The sequence below is a fragment of the Apodemus sylvaticus genome, chromosome 4 (genome assembly GCF_947179515.1).
Source record: "Apodemus sylvaticus chromosome 4, mApoSyl1.1, whole genome shotgun sequence".
Taxonomy (NCBI): domain Eukaryota; kingdom Metazoa; phylum Chordata; class Mammalia; order Rodentia; family Muridae; genus Apodemus; species Apodemus sylvaticus.
The window spans coordinates 162,860,278-162,882,268 of record NC_067475.1 but is presented as its reverse complement, the minus strand read 5'-3'; positions in this window follow the sequence as shown (position 1 = coordinate 162,882,268).

The following is a 21,991-nucleotide window of genomic DNA, read 5'->3' as shown; positions in this document are numbered from 1 at the left end:
CTTTACATCCCAATTGCACTTCCCCTCCCAGTCCTTCCCTCACATAGTCCCTTCCCCATCTTGCCTAAGCCTCTGAGAAGGGGGAGGCCTCCTCTGGGAACCAACCCACCTCAGCACTTCAAGTCACATCCTCTCCTACTGAGGCCAGACAAGGCAGCCCAGCTAAGGGGAGCAGGACAGACTCCCCAGGACAGAGCATCCACAGGCAGACAACAACAGACTTAGGGACAGCCCCCACGTCAGTTGTTGGGTGACCCACTGGATGAGCAAACTGCACATCTGCAGTTTACTTTTCCACAAATATCTGACATACACATTCATTCTTCAGAATATGTATGTTAAAGTCTACCACTTTCAGTGAAGACTGGCAATGTGATTCAGAGAAGCTAAAAATATTGAGCAAAGGCAGGGCAGACAAATGCAAACCTTCTTGACCTCAGCTCCTCCCAGTTAAGAGTGAATGGATTGAGTGAGAGAGTTGGGGGGATTGATGGTAGAGGACATTATGCTCCACAGTGAATTAGCACCGATTGTGACTGCAGCCTACAGAACAGAGAGCAGAAATAGACAGAAGTGTACTGGCACTAGACCCTCACGGGAGAAAATCAATCATGTCCTCATCTACTAGATGATTCATAATGATATTTTTATAGGAAATAATCACCATATTATGTTGGTACAGTCACCTCTGAAGCCAGTGAGAATGGCCACTGAGGCTCTGCTGAGGCCCAGTAAAGGAAACCTATTTCCTTCTGTCAGGAGTGTAGGATTTACCTCTGGCCCTGCTTAGATCCAGACTGCTCCAATCTGCCAACAGCTGTCATCTACTGTTCCCTCTGGGAATACTTGCCCTCTGGGAATACCCTCTGGTGAATACTTGTCAGTCACATTCTCGAGACCACCACCCAGGAGGCCTGATTCAGCTGAACACGCGAGACAAGATGTCCTCTGCCTTCCCCAGGCCGCTCCTGACGGCAGTCCTTAGCTAAGCCGGCTTGGCTTTCTGGGCTACTCAGAAAAAATAATCTGCTTTTTTATTTTCTTCCTTTTATCTCTTTCCCCAACACTGCCTTCCCCTGGTATGCCCGCCCGCCCGCCTGCCTTACTCTGTCCGTAACTGCCCCATCCTTCCACGGGGCTTTAACTCCCCTCCTTTTTCTCCCTCCTCCTGGCAGTGGCTGGATTACAGGTTGCCTACCCTGTTGTTTTCCCTTAAAATTTGGAAAAAAAAGTAAGAAAGAAAGAAATGTCCTCAAGTTTGTTTTTAAAATTGTCCTTTTAAGTCGATTTTAAAATTCTTTATTGATAAGACTAAAAACCTAAAAGAAGAACCCCAATTTTTCCAATAATATATGGCACCTAATGTGGGGATTCCCTAAAGTTTCCTATAATAATGCAACAAGAATAATAGGAATTATTACCTTTTGTGCTGTATACACACACACACACACACACACACACACACACATATATATATACATACATACATATGTGTGTGCATATGTTCTTGTGTGTGTTTTCCTGTGTGTATGAGTGTATATGTGCGTGCAGTTGTGTGCATGAGGGAGGTTGGGTGGGAATGGGGTAGAGTGGGGGGAGGGGGTGCCTGGGGAGCTCAGAGTCAGCACAGGGTGTTTTCTTCCTCAAATGCTACCTTCCTCTCTTTGAAAAAAATTCTTATTACATTTTTATATATTTATTTTGAGAGTGTGTGTGTGTGTTCGTGTGCACACATGCATGCTGGGGTACTCGTTTGAAGGTCAGAGGATAACTTGAGAGAGTCAGGTAACTCCGCCCACCACATTACCCCAGGATCAAATCCTGAGGATCAAATATCGCAGCCGACACCTTTACCCGCAGAGCCATCTTACCAGCTCAAGAGCAGGCGATTTTGTTTACCATTTTACAGGTTCCTTCCGGAAATTACACACCACAGAAGCATGAAAACCCTTTGCAACCTTCCAGAAGAAAAGGGCGCTGTCCAGACAGCTTCAGCCCTGGCTCAACCACTCCCAGATGAGCCCTCTGACCTGCAGATGGTGGCCAGCCTCATCTTCCTGCTCAGCGTCCCCTCTTTCTTTTAATTCTTTGGGGTTGGTTTGTTTAAGTAAACGACATTTGTTGCCAAACATAGTTTTAGAGTCTGGGGTCTGAACTCAGATGTTTCTATATTCACTGCGAACAAGAATTGTTCTTAAAAGGCATTATGGAAAAGGGTTAATGTAAGTATCGTTGCCAGGCAAGCAAACCAGGGTTTCAGGGTTTCTAAGGGCTGCAGGAAGTGGAGTGCAGGGGCTGAGGGAGCTGGGAGCTTGCAGGCAGGGGAGGGCACTGAGAGATGAGCCAGTAAAACTTTCAGGGCAGCAAAAGGAGCAGTCAGGGGCTCTGAGAATGTGAGCAGTGCTCTGGAAATCTGTCACCTAACTTGTGGGTTTGTGCAAATGTGTGTGCACGCCGTCTGCTCAGGGGCGTGCATGGTGATGGTCTGCTGTTTCCGGAGCACACGGCTATTGAATGTTGTCCTTTATCTACAGTGTTGGTACAGGTCAGAGACACCATCCCCTCTAAACCGTTTTTGCTCTTATTTTTCCAGTGACTGCATTATAAAGTCACCTTGAGCTTTTCTATAACTTCTCTCCAAATTATATCAAAGTCAGTTGTTTACTGTAGTTTCTAGAAACAATTACTCACATCAAGCTGGGGGTGATCTTGTTGGACTTTCTCCTCTCCTGTCTCTTTCCTCTCTTCTTGGAGACAAGGTCTTGCCCTATAGCCCAGCTGGCCTCGAACCCTCGTCATTTTGGATCACCTTACCAATCACTTGTACTGTTTATTTTTTTATTGACTTCCTCGATGCCCTAATTTTAAGCATTCAGTTCTATTCCTAGTTTGATTTATTCCTTGCAGTAATTAAATTCAATTGTTATTCTGAAATTTGCAGAAAACCAAGAATGAGCCACATCAGAAACACATTGGATTAACAGGTCTTCGCAAGTGGGAACAGTTGTAAAATCTCAGTTCTTTTCCTTCCAAGGACAACTGACATGGAGGGACAGGATGTCTGCAGTCAGCGTGCCTCAGCTAGGAAGAAGGCCTGTGTTTCGTAGGTCTGAAGGCAGTCACCCAGAGCTGCGGCCTCTATGCCTGTCCAGTGGGGCTCCCTAAGGAGGCTGTAACGTCCTTGTCTATCCAGGCCTCCCCTGCTGTCCTGATTCAGATCCTCGTCCTGTTCTGTTTCTCTAGAAACAGCCCAACCCGCAGAATTACATTTATGAGGCAAACAGTTCCCCAAGACTCAGGAATGACACTGGCGGTTCAGTCTCGGGCTGTCAGTTTCTCAGTCTCAGTCTGGCACGGGCACACTGCTCGTTGCCAGCTCTTAAGAGCTTTTCCTGGGCTACTTCTTAGCGGTTCTGTTTTCTGGGAACCCTTCTGGTAGACAATGGGGAAACAAAGGAACGGATCCAGTCCACTTCTGGTGCTGAGAAAAGCCCTAGCCTGGCGAGAGTTCCAGCCTGGGGCTGGGGTGGGGACTAGAAAGAAAGAAACAAATTGTTCAACTAGCTACTGGATGGAAGGAAATTACTTCAGATATTGGCAGAAACCTAGCAACCTTTATCACATAGACTCAGGCTATTTTTAAGGTGGATCTCCTGATTTGTTTTGAGGATCTCCAGGGTGTGCCTCATCCTAGATTTCACTCTCCCAGAAAACCCATGAAACTGATCAAAGAAGCAACAAGATAGACTCGCCTTTGTGAACGGTCTATTTCTGAGAGAGTTCCTCCATTCTGCTGAACGCTGTTATAGGTGATGCACGTCTTCGAGTTCATCATAAAAAGCCGGTCCGCAGCAGTTAGGACAACGGCGGTGACCCCAGCAGTGCTTCTGTTGCAGGCAGGGTGGCTCAAATATGTTTATTGTTATAGAGAAAGAAAGTGTAGGGGAATTTTGACTAAGAGTGTGCAGTGCCCTTCCGGAGGACCTGCTTTTGATTCCAAGCACCTATATCAGGCAGATGCAATCACCGGTTTGCCCTGGCATCTGAGCACTGCACACATGTTCACATACCCAGACTCCAAACACAGGAAGGGACTCTGTCCAGCTCGTGCCTGGCAAGCCTGGCTCTGGCAGGCCTTGCCCTTTGCCCCCATTCCCTCTGCCTTGCTAAAACCCATTAGATGACATTCCTGACGCCAGTCACCAAGGTCAATTCCCTCATTTGGCCACTTCCTCCTCCTGAGGCTGACCACCAAGGTCCAGCTACAAAAGTATTGCAGTCCAGCAATCAAAAGCCTCCCTTGGCTCACCTAATTAACATGTCAAATTAAAATTAAACACCTCATCTTAACAGGGAGTTTTCCCCCTTTTACTTTTATAAATCGCCATTTTCTTATGGGCCATATCTGTCTTCTCTATCCAGAGACAGTCCTTTGTCCTGGGGACAAATACTGGACCCTCTCTTCCCCGGTCTTCCTCTTCCTCTATCTCCTGTCTTTGTTCTTAGTTCCTGTCCTTTGTCCCTCTGAGGCAAATAAATCTCCTTTACGCTGAGAACTTGATCTCACAGGTCCTGGGGCTGATACTTTTCCATTCATGCATAGCAAAAATAAAATTTAAAAAGGAAAGTGTGTTTGATATTGGTTTATTAGCCCTCATAATTATTATTAGCTGATATGACTGGAACATATGAATTAGATATAGAAAATAAATTCACTTTATTTGAAGATCTAACAACAATTCTGGAGAAGCCTAAAGAAAATCAAGTCATAAATTTAATAGATAAAATAATAAAGTTAGCTAGACATGACGGTGCACTCCTGTAATCCCACAGCCTGGGAGGTCAGCATCTAGGACCTCAAGGTAGGAACAACATCATGAAATTAATCCAAATCACAAGAGCCAGGAACAAGTTTCAAAATCTGGAAGTTAACGGTTTTTCTTATAGCTGATTTTTTGATGCCATCAAGAAAGTAAAGTAAAAATGATTTTGTAAACTTGGATGCTCTTAAACATAAAATACAATTATTTATTGGTCTGCCTTCAATCAGCCAAAGCAATGGGCCACTCCCACGTGCTGGCGGATGGACGGAGAGGCTTAGGCAGACAGGCCTGTGTGAACAGATTGCAAGCCCTCTTTCCCTTAGGTTTTCTTGCTTTGGCCCGGTTTTGGTTTTGTTTTGTTTTGTTTTGTTTTGAAAGTTCATATTTGGTGGAATATAAGAAGATCAAAGCTACTTGGCAAATACTTGCTTAATCATCTATGTCCTGATGAAATGAAAAAAATGTTTTTTTCAGAGATTGCTTGGATCAGATTAGATAGCATGGCTGAAAAATAGAGAGAAGGCAGGGGTCAGGAAGGTGCCTGCCGGTGCCAGTGTTCATGAGCCAGGGGCCCCTTCTGAGCTTATTCCCATGCAGACAGGCTGAGTGGTGTCAGAACGACAGGGACCATCCCGCCTCCTCCTAGCTTCCTCCCGAGCCTCCATCCCGCACCAATGGACTGTACTTCACATGGCCTTTCGCTTTTTTCCCCCAGTCTTTTCAAACAATAACAAGAAAAGTTGGGAAGGCACGGACCGCGCAGCTGGAGGGCGCATTGTTCTCTGGACTGAGAGTGGCTGGCGGTGGCCATGGCCCGTGGACTCGCAGAGTTCCGCCCCGTGATCCCATGACGACTAGGGAGACACGTCTGTGGTTTGCGTGACACCGGACATGTCCCCCCCCCCCCACCCCACATGAGGGGAAACAAGTCAAGACTTTGTTACCTCACCTTTGGAAAATTAAGCTGTCTGCATCCGAGGTTGCGAGTGGAGCTGCTGACGGTGTGGGTGTGACTGTATAGTGGAAGGATTGTGGATGCTTCTTCAGAAGACAGAAGGCAGGGGACGGGGGAACGAGAGAAATGGATGGAGATGCTGCTAAATGGGGAGAGGAACTAGAAGTAAATCCATTTCCCTATTGTTAATGACTTAAACACACTTAGGAAAGCATAGGACGTGTGTGCTCGTTCCGTTGATGGAAATAAAACACACATTGTTTTTTTTCAAATACTAGAAAAAAAAGCAAGCCAAACTCCCTCTGTACTTTCTAGGTTTATTCTTGTCAGGAGCATGGAAGTGGAGCAATGGGACACCATTTGTTACATCTCTCTCTTCACATTGTGAGACTCCAGACACGGCTGGTAGGAGGAGGGCTCGCCTGAAGTGTACCTCAATTTCTCATCTTTTCCAAAGGCTCTCTCCCATCAGATCCATTCTTGACACTGCCACCAACAAAAAGCCGACGGGCGAATTCTACTTGTCCCTTGTCCTTCACCAGTTGTCCTGGAGCACTTAGGAAGAGGAAGCAGGCGCAGCCAAGGCCACAGCCAGCTGTGGGGCCAGCCGAGGGAAGTCCTGATTCTGGCCTTGGGAGGAAAATCAGATTCTAGAAGGGAGAGAGAAATACTCCCAGTACAAACAAACAAAACAAAACAACAACAACAACAACAAAACTATTTTGACATACTTCCTAGGCAGGGTGAAACATTATTTTCCATAGATAATCAATTACTCTTTTCCCTCATTGCTGGGGATGGAGGCCAAAGCCTTGTGCATGTGAGGAAAGCTCTAACCATTGAGATTTATCCCCAGTCCCCTTGATTCTTAGTGAGTGAAAATGTTCAGATTCTAGTTTACTCCAAGTTTAGGAGAAGAAAGATGCTTCATGAATGTTTGTTCCTGGGAAGTGAGATCTCAGGATTACAGGGTGCTGTAAAGACGTTACACAGCATTATTCATCTCCAGAAAAAGCATTCCCATGCTAGAGGCTCCTTTTAGATTAACACTGGCCAAGGACAGACTGCTGAGTTCTGCATTATGTCTTAGGTCATGGAAAGGTTCCAGAAATGACATTTTTCTTCCGGAGTGTTATCGATGTGGTCTCCACCCTGATACTCGGTTCGAAGGGCCAAGAATGCAAAGGGGGAAATGAGCAGAAGCCTTTACTTATCAGCAGGGCCTTCTAAGTGTGTGCAGTGGAAATTACCCCAAGTGGGAAGGAAGTTAGGAGATGTTGCTGTGTTAGCGGTATCCATGAAGGTGCTGAAGCAGTACTAAGAAGGTTGAGGCAATGTTACAGTGTGTGTGTGTGTGTGTGTGTGTGTGTGTGTGTGTGCGTGCGCGTGTTCCACCACCTCCCCCACATACCTTCATTCTGTAAAAGGAATCCACATTGTTCATCCATTTCTATTCCTAGACCCAAGAAAGTTAAAGCCAGTATAGACTTAAGACTTTCAGAGTACCTATGTTCTGAGGGGTAAAAACTGAAGCTCTAACTTACAATCAGCAGTTTTTAATATCATCTGGTACGGTGCTACATCAAACAGATTGCAAAGTGATAATTGGATTCATAATGGTGTGAAGTATAGATGCTAATTAGCTTTACTGATTGAACAGTTAGTAATCTCCTGCATAGTTAATCGAACTATGGTGGAATTTGTACCATTTCAAGGCAGAAATAGGAATGGAAGTTGACCAGAAGCTTTAGGGAAGCTTCCTTCTCTCTAAAGATGATGGGGTAGGATGGTGTAGTGTGTAGGAGTGCAGGGAGCCCTCATGGTGCAGTTCAGATTTCTCCTCTGTCTTCTATTGTCAGCGTAAATGCTCTTCCTCCTAACACCTAGCTCTAATGTAGAACTGAGTCGTGGAGATTCCTGGTACCATAATTCCCTGACGTGGTTTTCAAGTTGGTTTTAATTCGTTAAGGAACGGTAGTACATCAATAGGAATGTCTTACCTTATAACCCCTCTCCCCCACTATAAAATAAGAATCTCATGATTATATCTTTCAAAAACAGTTAAATGAGAAAAAAACCTGAACAAAGAAAGGTCTATGTTTATAAAAGAATCTTGTGCCACCAAACACCAGAGATTTATTATCTTTATTTAAAGAGTACCATAAAAGTTTAGGATGGAACAACTACTTAGGTCATGTAAACTTAATTATGATAAATAATTACTAATAATTTTTGTATATGCAAAATCAAATGCAGATATTCTGTGCATCACATTGATATTAAGAAGTGAGCAGCAGAATGTAAGGTTTAGAAAGGAAACCAGTTTTACTCAGAGAAATCAGCTTGCCATACTGGACCCTGATAAAGAAACCAAAGACTTGAAAGGCCGCTTCTTTTGTTCAACTCCTTTTGTTAAGGAAGAGTGAAGAAGGATCTAAGCCAGTTGTCTTGTTGATGTTCTGTAGTAACTCATTATTTGCCTAAGAGTCTGAACTATGTGCCACATAGTCTATAGGTGTCCATTGGTCATTTACTGGACCATTAGTTTCTTTCTTTCACACTGTCCCACGTCCTTACTGTTCCAACATGGGTTTGTGTCACAGTGCTGCTGTAGTCTTGTCTCTCGAGGCTGACTCTGGCAGGGACAGCCCTTCCTCTCCAAGTCAAATGATTGTCTGGCAGTTCAACCGCTAGTGCGGGTGGCAACTTTGTTTCCAGGCTTCTTGGGCTGTGTAGTCGACTGTCTGGGTCAGTGTATAGGCCTCTTCTAGGATCCAACTTAAAGTCTGGGACCAGGGTGGCATGGTAGGGTGGTGGACTTGGAGCAAGATGTCAGTTATGGTAACTCTTGTTCCTGCTTTGTCCTCAGTGACATCGTATTCACGGGAGTAATGGAGGCACGGTGAATCGTGTGCTGACCAAGGACCACATGTTAAAGCAAGCTGGTCCTATCACCAACACATCAGGCACGAGGCACATTACTGACAAGCCGCAGAACAGTCCAAAGGTGTCCAACGGTGTGTAAGGTCTGAGGCCAAACAAAACCAGCCTAAAAACCTGTGGCTTCAAGACTAGGAAAAATTAGTGATTTTTAATTTCATATCTTAAATTCTAAGGTGCTTTTAGTCACACAGTGTTCAGGTCTCCTAACAAACTGGTGATGGTGGGGACAGCTAGTACATCTGTCTCGCTGCTGCAGTCTCAGTGTCAAGTTGGTAGAGAATAAGAAAGAATAATTTGTTTCTTTAAAGGAGGTAGGTGTTGGCATTGTTTTTATAATGGGGCAAATAGCATATATTTTCAGCTTTTGACTCTGCATGATCTTTTAGAATTCCCCAGCCCTTCCATTTTAAAAGAAACCCCCCAAAACCTCTGAGTTAATGTATAAGGGAATGGATGTGTCTGTGTTGGATACAGTCTCAGGAGATGGTGTAAACAAGGGAACTTGCCCTAATAGATGCCTGGGAGTCAGTCTGGGATCACCAGTGCCAGTCAGTCTGGGAGTGCAGGGAAGACTAGCAAGAAGGAAAGTGTCCTCTCTGAAGACACCAAATACGTTATTTAGCTTCAAAGAGAATGTTTTTTGTTTGAATACTTTTTTGTCTGTTCTGGTATATCCATCAGAGAAAAGAACAAATCTCAAGTACTTCTATATGCTCTTAGGGAAACCTAGATATTATACCTCATTACCACAGAGAACTGAGGAAACGTAGACAAATGAATCTCAGTCATGCATAACGAGAAGAACCAGCTTTCCCCTGGCTGTGGAGGCTGACCTGTTTGGGGGTGTTTTCTAAAGTGCTGGGTGTCCTCAGAAACACGCTGTAAGGTAATTTGTTATGAAGTAGGTGAACAATGAATATTTAGGGTAAGAGGGAAATCTCTATATGCCTTCACATTCACAGTTTCATAGTTCTTTTGTGGTTAGAGAGGAATTAAGATGTGGGAGGAACTAGAGGAATTGATTATTTTAATCCTGGGAACCTTGATACACATACACACACACACACAAACACACACACACACACACACACACCTACACGCACACGTACACTGTAATAGATAACATATATAATGTGTGAATAACTATGTATAGTCAATTTCAAATGTGGTTTTGGTCTGTTAATTCACATTTTTCCATTTGGGAGGAGAAAATAATCTTAAAAATGTCTTCTGAGAACACGATTTTCAACAATTCTGGTCCCCTTGGGGGGCTGTGGTCAGATGAATGGCTTGCTTTACAGCTACTAGGTAGATAAACAATTCCTCCACAGCTGGAATGATGAACCCTTGCAGACTGTTCTCATGAGAAACACACATTTGATGGGAAAAACTGGCAGACATCGTGCCAAAGCATTCGTTTGATCCCTTGGAACCACTCCATCATCCTGATGCACAACTCAGGTCTGTTTCCAACACTGCTTCTTATTCGACCACAAACGTTTATTGTGGTTTTGCACACTAGGTGGCAAGACATGAAAACTCAGAGAGACAGGGTTTTCCATCCAGCAGACTCTAAGGTGCTGCAACTCAAGCACAAGATTTATGCACATTTTGTTTTTGACCATTTAGTTTGTTTAGTTTCTTGGACATCAATCTCCACCCACTGGGGCTGAGGTTAAGTCACACCAACAACACAGATTTCACCTTTGCCATTTCTGAATCCTCGTTTCCGAAGACTTAATGAGGTTTGTTTCCTGTATGTCACAGGGGTTTTCTGTTTGTTCCTTCTCCTTACAGTGGGACATTAGACTATGACCCGCTGTTTTTGTTTTCCTCAACAAGCCTTGGCTCATCTAAAGACAATCTTTATCGACCAAAGGGCATTTAGTCTACAGCTGTGTAAATTTTGACAGGACTTAAAGGAGAAGGAGCCTTCCGAGGGTCTCATTATCTGAGGAGGGCACTCTTTGGCATCCAACATGGGTCCTTGTTAGTCCACACTGATGCAAGTATATGGATTTGTGTTTAACATAGATTTCCATAACTGTAAAACACTGAGAGGCACATTAAATCTCTTTCAACCTTTGCATGTGTGCAATTTGACAGAACTACCTGGTCCTTGAGATAGGCTCAGGTTTGCTCTGAGGGACAGCATTGCCCAAAGTTTTCATAGTACAAGATAGCAAAGGTTTGCAGATCAGCGTAGGCTGGTAGGTCTCAGATCAAGACGGTCACTGAGAGCCATGGTTCCAGGGCCTTAGCAAATGTTGCTGCTGCTAGCATGAATTTCCAACCTTTTCTTAAAATTTTGAGTTTCTTAAATATGCTACTTATTTCTAGTGTATTTCAGGTATGGATTTGCTGAATTTGCCACTGAAAAGCATACACTGCCATCCTCGAGAGTCCTGCCTACCAGTTTCTTCTCTAGCTGCTGCTTGGTTTCTAAACCAACACCATACATGTCATTCGGTGCAGACCTAAATGCATACATGACAACTGTTAAGACTGTTTTATTTATAGATAGGGGTCTGCCTTAATTGGTGTTGCCAATGCTGACAAAACACCATGACCAAAAGCAACTTGGATGAGAGGAGTGGGTTTATCTCATCTTCCACTTTCAGGTAACAGTCCATCAATGAAGAAAGTAAGGACAGGCACTCCACTCGGAAACCTAGAGGTACGAACTGAAGAATTCTGCTTGCTGGCTTGCTCTGCTAGCTTTCCTATACCTTCCAAGATCATTGCCCCCGGTGAGCTGAGGCCACCTACATCAATCATGAATCAAGAAAATCCACTGTAGGCCTGTGTACAGGCAGAGCTTACAGAGGCATTTTTTTTTCAATTGAGAGTTCCCATTTCCAAATGACCTTACCTTATGTTAAGTTGACATTAAACTCATCAACACAGGTGGGTTTGCGCTATGTATGTCTGTGCACACGTGCATGTTCTATGCCTGGGGAGGCCAGAATAAATTAGATAATTAGATCTCCTGTTACTGGAGTTACAGATGGTTTCGAGTTACTACATGGGTACTGGAAATTGAACCCAGTTCCTCCAGAAGAACAGCCAATGTCCTTAATCCCTGAGTTCCTATATATAATAAATTTTATATCCATTAAGTTAGTGTAGATTATACTGAGATACCAAATACCCTCCATAAAAAATAGTGGCCTAAATATCAAAAGAAGTTTCTACATGACATTATGTTTGTGTCTATGTTTATTCATTTTAATCCCTCAGAGACTTAATCCTTCAGTGTCTTGGTTTTAGGGTTTTATTGCTGTGCAGAGACACCATGACTATAGCAACTCTTATAAAGGAAGCATTTCATTGGGGCTGGCTCACAGTTAAGAGGTTTAGTCCATTATCATCATGGTGGAAGCATGGTGACATGCAGGCAGACACAGTGCTAGAGAGGTAGCTGAGAAGTCTACATCTGGATCTTAGGGCAGCAGACAGTGTATGAGATACACATTCTCTTATAATGCCACACCTACTTCAACAGGGCCTCACCTCCTAATAATGCCACTCCCTATGTTTATGGGGACCAATTGCATTCAAATTACCACAGCAAGTTAATCAAAATGTAGCTACTATGTCAACTATTGTATGCTGCCTTTCCTAAGAACAAAGAAACCCGTAAAGGCTTACACACTGTCAATTAAATGAAAAATCCAGGACGCTCATACATCCACTCTACCCAAGACTCACAGGCCAGAATCATATCCCTCCACTAAAGGGATGTATTGAAGTGTTGGCTGCAACATTAACACAAATCTTCAGATAAAACAAATTCTAACTCAAAATGTAATTCTTACGTTACTACTCAGAAACTGTCATTAGAACTGTCTCTCACTCAGCAAGGATTCAGTTAGTCTATATCCTGGGTAGAGACAAAGATTATGGAAAATATCAGTTTGAATTGTAAATCTATGACTTTATTTATAATTTTGTGAAATATGTAAATCTTCCTCCTCCTCCTCCTCCTCCTCCTCCTCCTCCTCCTCCTCCTCCTCCTCCTCCTCCTCCTCTTCTCTCCTCCCTCTTTTTTGCATCAATTATCATCATCACCATCACCATCATCATTATCATGATAATTGTCACACTCCCTTTCTTATTATTATTAGGGACACACATGTGGAGCTTAAAGCACAACATTGTGGAATCAGTTCTTCCGCCACCTTTAGGTAAGTTGTTCCAGAGACTGTCAGTCTTTTGAGGCAATTGCATTTATCATGCCCATCTCATGGCCTTAAAGGATGTAGAGTTCTGCGTAGCCACCTATGTGGTATGCAGACTTGGCAGCTGCATTGATAGTGGAAGAAACACAATAGGTTTGTGTGCCTTTCCTAGCCAAGCCCAAGCCAAGCGGCTTCCCTGTGTAAGCCAGCAGGCTGGGAACTTTCCTCTACTGCTCCTCCATCTCTGTGAAACCACATGCTCACCCACCAAGTCCACATCCTATACAGCAGAAATTAATGGAAAGACATATGCATCATGAAATGCAAATGGTAAAGAGTATCAGAAAATGGTATTAAGAATATTTGGGAAATCTTGGATATGACCAAGTTTTAACTGAACATTCTTAGGAGAGATCTCACTTTAATTTTGTGGACATACTTTTTCTCTTCCACTCAGATAAAGATATGTTTACTTCAAAATGAAAAGGACTAACCAATGCCTCTGCCAGGCAGAAGGCAGGCATGCTTTCTGCACGCCGGGAGCCGTCCTGTCTTTTTGTGTAACTCCAGGCTGTGGGGCTGGTCTTCCTCCACATCTGGAAATTCCATTATGCTGAGGTCTCTTTGTGGTGTGGCCCTTCTGTGATTCCACTAAATCTCTTCACTTGCAGAACACATACAAGATCTTCACTTCTCGGTGTGTGTTCTGGTCTTTTCCACAAATACTGAGAAACACATTTGGAAAATGTTATCAAGGTTTGCTTCCTTAAACCTACTCACACTATCTTAAAGGACCAACTCGCCTCTCATTGGACAATGGTGAAAGTCTACAGAGGTCTGCTTTGGGATAGTAGCAGGAAGGCAAACGTCCATTCCGTGTGCCGTGTAGAGTTCCGTATATGGGGGACACATGCCTTCAGTAGACCAAGATCAATAACAATAGCTTGGCAAAGAATGTATCAGAACAACTTTCCTGTATTTGCTTCAAGAGGAAATCTCAAACAACAGGGTTGAATTTTCCTGAAGCAAAGATTCATGCATAGCATAGGTTTGGAGAGAATCACACAAGTGTAGAAATCTGCATTCACCAAACGAAATTTTGCCCAGAAGGAATAGAGTCAGGAGACATGGTGTTGGGACTGTATCTCATTGCCTGATGTGAACATAAAGAAAAGGTGAGAAAATGTTCTGGAAATTTCCACAGGACCTGTGAAAGGGCTCTGCTTGACTGTGTAACTCTCAGCCATGCCTGAGATAAGTTGTGGAGGAAGGCGGTGTCCTAGTACCAGGACAGCCTGTTTTCCTCTCTTCCCATCTCGTGAGTATATTTAGCTTATAGTCAGGAAGAGACTGAAACTCTTTAAAACTATCTCATAGATCTTGTTTGTCAGGAAGAGGCTGACAATCTGCAAAACTATTTCACAGACATCTTTGTGTGTTGTTGGAGTCTGGGATAAAGTGATTACAACGCACGTAACTCATCCTTTACCTATTACCCCAATCTACTTACCTGCTGGTGCTCACCTCTCCTTCACCAACAGCTTAATGACAGAAGGAGCACTCAGCATGGAGCTGGTAATCACGTGTGACTGGAGCACGATCTTAACTTAATTAATCACAATATCCCAATTTATGAAATAAAAATTATAGACCATACCAGTAGCCACAGCACTTTAACTACAGAGGCAGGGGGATCAGGGGTTCAAGCCATCCTCACGACCTAGCTTGGGCTAGATGTGACACTGCCTTGGACTGAAAAGGAGGGAAGGGAGACAGGGCTCATCAGCACAGTGCTTACCCTGAAAGCAAGAGGACCTCAGTTCTACTCATGGTCTGAGCTAGAAAACACACAGCACTGGTAACATGCACTTCTAGTCCCAATGCTGGGCTGGTGGAGACAGGAGGAGGTCCAGACCCCACGGAGCAGCCAGCCTGGCCTACTGGATTGACCTAGCCCAGTGAGAGAACCCACCTCAAAAACAGGATAGATGGCAGCCGAGGAGCAACAGTCAAAGTTGTCTCCAGCCTCTACACACATACACACACACATGCTCACACATACACATGTTCATACAGAGACACATACATACATATGTTCACACAGAGACACACATGTTCACACAGACACACACACACACACACACACACGCACACGCACACACACACACACACGTAAAACAAAATGCCTAAAAGTAAAATCTTTACCCCTCCAGCATGGTGTATCAACTGGATGTGATTGTGACAGTGTATTGTAAAACATGATTGCTTAAACAGATGTTGGCTCACATCCTTTTGTTTTGGCATGGGAAAATATGTTGTTAACTCTAGAATATATATTTCTTGGATGATTTTAAAATGCAGAAATAAAATAGGAAAGGGCTTTATGCCTTCAGTTTCTCTAGTTGTTGGCAGGATAAAACGTATCTTCAGAAGGGTATCCTAGACACAGCACTTGCTTGGGAGTCACTGGAGGATTACTATTTCCGTGCAGAATTCGTTTTCAGTGGGCCTGACAGTCTGAGTTCTCGTAGGTGACTTCTGACCTGGTCCCAGAGCTACCTTGAGTGTGGTGAGAGGAGGAGGGGGGTCAGGGAAGAGGCAGGACAGTGAGACAGTGACCGGCCTGGGTCTTCCTGTTTGCTGACTTTCTTGCTGATATCATGATTGGTGCAATGGCTGCAGAGTGACAGAAAGGTTCAAGAACATTATTGCTGACAACCAGACATGGCTGTATCCGGTTGAGCATCTTCCTTAGATAGGGAATATACTTAGTACAAGAGAAACCAAACAAATTGTATCCTAACTCAGAGCGTATTAGTGATGCCGTGGCCTTCAACCTACCTGGTATGGAAGTTCAGTTTGAATTTAAAAAAAAAAAAAGGTGTATTCTGCCAGCTGGCATGTGACCCTGTGATGGTGAGTGAGTATTTTCTTTGACCTTAGCTGTGTTTAGAGTGTACTCCTGGGAGTCCCTAGTATAACATGCCTTGATTGGACATTGTGAACTAACATCCTTGTAATTCACATTTAGAACCAAATGATTTCCTTTTGGCATTGGCGCAGCCATTTGGGGGCTTGCCATGATATTATGCATTGTTCAGAATAATTTTCCATGTTACCCGGACCGATTTCCTTGATTTACAGCTATTTGTAAAAGCTGGCTGCCCACCGGGGTGGAGGAGTCAGGAATAGCTTTATAGCAAAGTTCTGTGGACGGCAGACAGAGCTGGGCTAGTGACACAGCTCTGGTGACCAGGTTCTGATGTGAGCATTGAACATCTTAGACATCCCATCTGCCTCTTGTAGGAACTCAGCAACGTGCTACTGTGATCGGTATCACGGCTACTCCATGGAGATGACTGTCTCTACATGCGACACACATAGTTAATCAGAGACTGGATGTAAATGGGGCATAGGGCGCATATAGTAAAATGCCTGCTCGCAGGGGAGCCGATAGCACAGCTTTCTAATGAAGTCTGAAAGACGCTTACTTTGTTGAGTCAGTTTCAGCTACATAATAGAAGCTCAGACCTGCCTTTGACTTGTGTCTATTGTATGGTTTAAGTTCTGTGGGGACCATTAGGAAACGACAGTTGATTGTTGAGTTCTGTCATTCACGTTTTGCATGGTTTCCTCGCTCCTAGCTATGTGCCGAAGGCATCTGCAGCACCTGAGCATCTGTATCCAGGCTGGTGGCTTAAATTGCTTTCAGATTGACTCTGCAGCTGTAGGACAGAGGCATCGTCTTCCACATATTTAGTTTTTGTTGTTTTATTTTTGCTTTGGGATGTTGCCTTCCGTGGAAAGGGCTTTTGACAGCTGTAGAAATTCCCAAGTCTTCCAGTCTGCAATGAGTCAGAAACCTGGTGTGCACTAGGTTACTGAGTCCATTTTTATGGCTTTAGTGATGTCTGTTCTTAGCTTCACGCAGCTCACAGTGTGGGGCTCTACCGACATGTTTATCTGATGGAGGGTCTAGCAGCAGTGGGCAGAGAGCTGAGGTGTGTTCCTGACTTCACATGCAAGCCAGGGTGCTGCCACTCCAGAGAAAGAGATGCCTGTAAAGCAATTAGAATTTGAGAAAGCACTCTTTAGTCTGCTGTGAAGAGACATCTAGAAACTGAAAAGTTTCTAGATGAAAGCATTACACTTCTCCTTTGATCTGTATGTGAAGTGCCACTTGCAAGAGGAAATGGTTTTCTAACCAGTTTTCTTTTTGCTGAAGTCACCTGGTCTTAATATTTTTTGTGACTTTAGTATAAATTTAATTAGGCACCAAAGTCTTTTTTTTTTCCTCAGGGGCCCCTGAGCCCTGAGGGGGAGATTTGATGAACATCCAGGTAGGTTTCTCACTAAGTGGAACATATCTGGCTGTGGGTCTCTGTATTTATAGACCTGTGTTGTAGGAGGACGCTTCTCTGATGCTGGCCAAGATCAACTGATCTTTGAGTATAGCAGACTGTCTGTAGGAGTCATTTTATTGCTATATTTTTGTTTATCTATCTGTCTGTCTGTCTATTTATCTGTCTATCTATCTATCTATCCCTCTATCTATCTATCTATCTATCTATCTATCTATCCCTCTATCTATCTATCTATCTATCTAATCTTATCTTACTTTTTTAGAACCAGCAGTATTTGGTTTTGCCCCAGGTCCCTCTATCTAGTTTCAGGATTTTCATTACCCAAGCAGTGCAGGGCTTGGGTCCCATCTCACGGAGGGGGCCTTAAAGCAATCAGATACTAGCTGGTACTTCCAGCCATTCTTCATCACTATTGTCCTAGCATATCTCACAGGCAGGCAGGACACCATTGTAGATCAAAGGTTTGTGGCTGGGTGGGTGTTGAAGCTTCTCCTTTGGTTTCGTATTTGAAATATCTTTAGAAGCGATGTTGTCTCTGCGATAGGCAACCTTCACAGCAAAGTTAGCTAACTGAACTGCAGCTGTTGACTCTTCCCTGCAGAGACACCGGCCAGTCTCCAGGGTGAGGGGCTCCTCCCCACGTCCCTTTGACTCTCCCTGTCTCTCTGTGCTGCCTCTGCCTCATCGGACCCCTTTGCCACTGTTGGTCCAGTCTTCTCTGCCTGTTGAATTCACATTGTACTTTGCCATGCAGCCCACTTGACGAAGCAGTGTCTAGCCTGTGACAATTACTGTGTGGAAGTTATACGGTTTTTCATTGTATCCAATGGGATCGAGAGTGGGGTGGGAGGGGCTACATGGCATCCTACGGTTTCGAACTCTCCTCTGCACTTTCTGAAGTAAGTTCTGCAAACAACAATGGCTCTGATCGATTACAGATTGATGAGGTTGTCTTCCCTGCTTCCTCCAGAGAGCCAGCCTCTTTTCCCACAGACTTATGTTCCAGCCTTTTGGCTGTGGAGTTAATTCTCACCTTCATTAATGCCCAAGGCCTTGCTGATCACTGAAAGCAAAGTGCCTCAGTTTGTGCCTTTTCTGTCTGTGGGAAGACCTGACTAAAACTCTCTCATCTCATCTGCTCATTAATTACTGTAAATAAAAAACCTAACTACAAGACAGCAAGAATAATAGCCCAATACCACCAAATGCCAGGGTATTCACATCACTCCAAATCCCAATGTGTCTTCAAATTCCAACAACATTTTATCTTATAGGTGTGAAATGCAGCCAGTCAGTCATGAGTTTAGTTTTAAAACTTTCTCAGGAGACAGGGAATCATCAGGTCTCTCATGAATTGATGGACTTGTTCTGCATCAGAAGGCAAATGTTGGCTGCTCTACTCTGCTTGGGCTGAAAGAGGATTTTAGGCCCCAGGACAAGCTGCCCAAAGCCACCCACAGATAACTGGGACCACAGATAACTTGGTGAGTCCCTTTTAAAAAAAGATAGCCAAAAGTTCACTCCATGCTGGAGTTGGAGTCATCGCCTCAGTGAACTCCACTGGAACGTGAGTCATGTTTTCTGAGACCAGGGGTCTCTTTACACCTGTGCTCCCTGCCGGCCCACATTTGTGAGCCTTTGTTTTTGTGTATGCTTCACCCTGAATTGTGATAATCAGCCTCGGATGGAAACAGCAAAGAGATAACAAAAGCTGCTTCCCTAACAAAGAACTTGGGGGCAATGGACACTTGAAAGACCATCTGCAGGCAGTGGTAACTTCTCTAACAACAGTGACTTAATTTCATGCCGGAACCTCTTGCTACCCTTGATGTTAACAGCCTTTTGCTGCATTTACACTGATGTTTTTAACTTCAGAAGACTTTGGTACAATGGCTTGCAACTAGGCACATTTTGGGATCACCTGGGGGGAGTTTAGAGACTGGTGTTAAAAAGTAACTGGGAGGTTATTATGCTTAGATGAACTCCAGGCTCTGGGTTCCTACCTAGCAAGCCAAAATGAACTCAGGGTACAAGGCAAACTGAAGTTTAAAGCTAATTCCAAACCACCCACGCCCTAGAGTGCAGCTCAGCGATAGAGCGAGCAGTTACCCAGACAGCACACGGAAGTTCCTGGAAAACCTTACAGTGCAAAGATAAAATTCCCAGAAGCATTATCTTCTACCTAGAGACTTTCCACCACAATCCATCAAATATTTTCTTTGTCTTGCTTCTGAAAACATCCCCATTTCCCTCTCAGCCAAGTCTAAACTGCCTGTAGGGTGTCCCAGCCTGGCTCATGAACTGACGCTTGCTAAATAAACTATTCAATCTGTTGATATGCCTGTGCCTGCTTTTTAACGGCTGCAAGGTTAGATCTTAATCTTCAACCGTGGCAAAAAGTTCTGTAATATAACATTTTTTAAGATTCACTTTTATCTACCTGTAGTGTCTGTGTGAGTTTCTTCATTCCACATTCGGTGCCTGAGTTATTATGGCCTGCAGCACGTGCTGGAAACTGAACTCCAGTCCTCTGAAGGAGCAGCAAGTGTTTTAACTGTTGAGCAATCTCTCCAGCACCCTGGTGGATACAATCCTAGAACTCACATGTTTGGTAGCTCTCCAGCGATTCTTAATGTGCAGCCGTGCTCAGAGACATGCCGCACGGATTAGAAGACAGCTTAAGAACTAAGCGGAAGTAACTTGGTCAGTTACAGAGTAAATCTCTAGCCAGAATGGGAAGTAGCATTGGCCACATTAAACTGAACTCCTGTATGACACTCTAAGGACCTGGAGTGACAGCTCAGTAATCAAGAAAGCATCTGTATAGCTGTTCATAAGCATCTGTAACTCCTGTTACAGAGAAGTGTGCTCTGTCTTCTGATCTCTGAGGACACCAGGGATCTGTATGGTGAACATACACACATGCAAGAAAAACATTCAGACACACAAAATGAATAAAGCTTTTTTTTTTTTTTAAATGGGAGAAAAATCTAAGTGGGACGTCACATCTCTGCAGTGGCATGCTAGTGAGTCTGAGTGTGACATCACATCTGTGCAATGACATGCTAGTGAGTGATTCAGTCCAGTTCCATAAGAAGCAAAGTCCTGATGGCTTGCGCTGGACCCTCCTGGGTGAGCACACTTGTTGTGCCTAATTTCAAACTACCAATTCTAACAACTGGCTTGCAAGTTTTCTGAAAATCAATAATGAGCCGCTAAACATTTTTGTTTTGTAGATAGGGTCTCCCTAGGTCTCACATGGCTGGCCACCCCTTTCCCATCCCCCCACCTCTTCCTCTGAAATGCAGGATTATACACCTGGCCCCTTGCCAGTCTCTAGTCACCAGTCCTCAGGTCAGTTTCAGCCACTTTCTAGATACAATCACACCCTAAAAGCTTAGTCATAAGTTAAAAATGTCAGTTATTATACAATTGACAGCAGATAATTTATTCCTTTGGAATCTGCATTTATTTATGTTACATTTAGGTTCGTTAGCTAACCAACCCCAAGCATTCTTGACTTTTTCACTTGGAGTACACATTGCTTAAAACATATAGAGTGACAAGAGCTCCTGTGTTTCTATTGGGTTTGAACGTCATGGGTATCGTTCAATACATAATAGCAGGACAGCCAGGAATGGTGGTGTGAGCCTGGAATTCAAGTATTATGGAGGCAAGGCAAAAGGATCAAGAGTTGAGACCAGACTGAGCCATAATACAGAATTCTGTCTCAAGACACACAAGCCAATAAAGCAAACAAACAAATAATAGAAGATACTTCTGTGATGTCTTCCCTAAAACACCTTACATGTGCCAGTTCATTTATTTTTCACAACTCTTTGAAGTGTGTTCTCTAAGGAACTTGGGTGTAAATGTGTGTGTGTGTGTGTGTGTGTGTGTGTGTGTGTGTGTGTTAAGGCATATGTTTGGGATCACAACTGGTAAAGTGGGATCGGAAGCTTCAACAGAAGCAGACACCAACTCAAGGAGGGACGTGCACGTCTGGCTCACAGTTTTAGAGACTTGGGTCCGTTGGATGTTTATCCTGTTGATGAGGCGGCAGCACATGGTGGCAGGTAGAGAGGGAGGACAAAGTGACTTCAGCTCGTGATGCCTGGGAAGCAGAGAAAGTGAGGAAGGCCCAGGAGCTCAACACACAATTCCCTCTTCCATGAGACACCCCAAGTATCTTACAGCCTTCTGCCAGGCACTGCCTACCTCCTAATGGTTTTGCCACCTTCTAAAAGTGCCAAGGGCTGCAGACCCAGACGTTAGTGTGTGGCCCTTTGGAGGACAGTTGACGTTCAAGCCTTAGTGTTCTCCCCAAATTCACATAAGGAAATCTTATATTTTATGGTTGTGAGCCTAGCCTTTAACGGCTGAGCCATCTCTCCAGCCCACATATGGAAATCTTAGCTCCCAGGTTTGGTAGCGTTAGGAAGTAATTAGCTCCCTTGAACAAGTAGCACCTTCCTTGGATGGAGTTGTGCCTTATAAAAGAGGCCCAGGGGAGGTCATTCTCCCTTTTTCCCATGGGAGGAAGCAGGTAAGTGACGCATCTGTCAGTGGGGAAATGCCCTGCACAGAGAGCAAACCTGTAGGACTTACCCCCTGGACCACCCCACCCAGAACAGCAAGGGGTGGCTATCTATTGTGCCTGTGACATGTGACATATGGTGTTTTAATACAATACCTGAAACAGGTTCAGATAATAGGTTTTTCCCA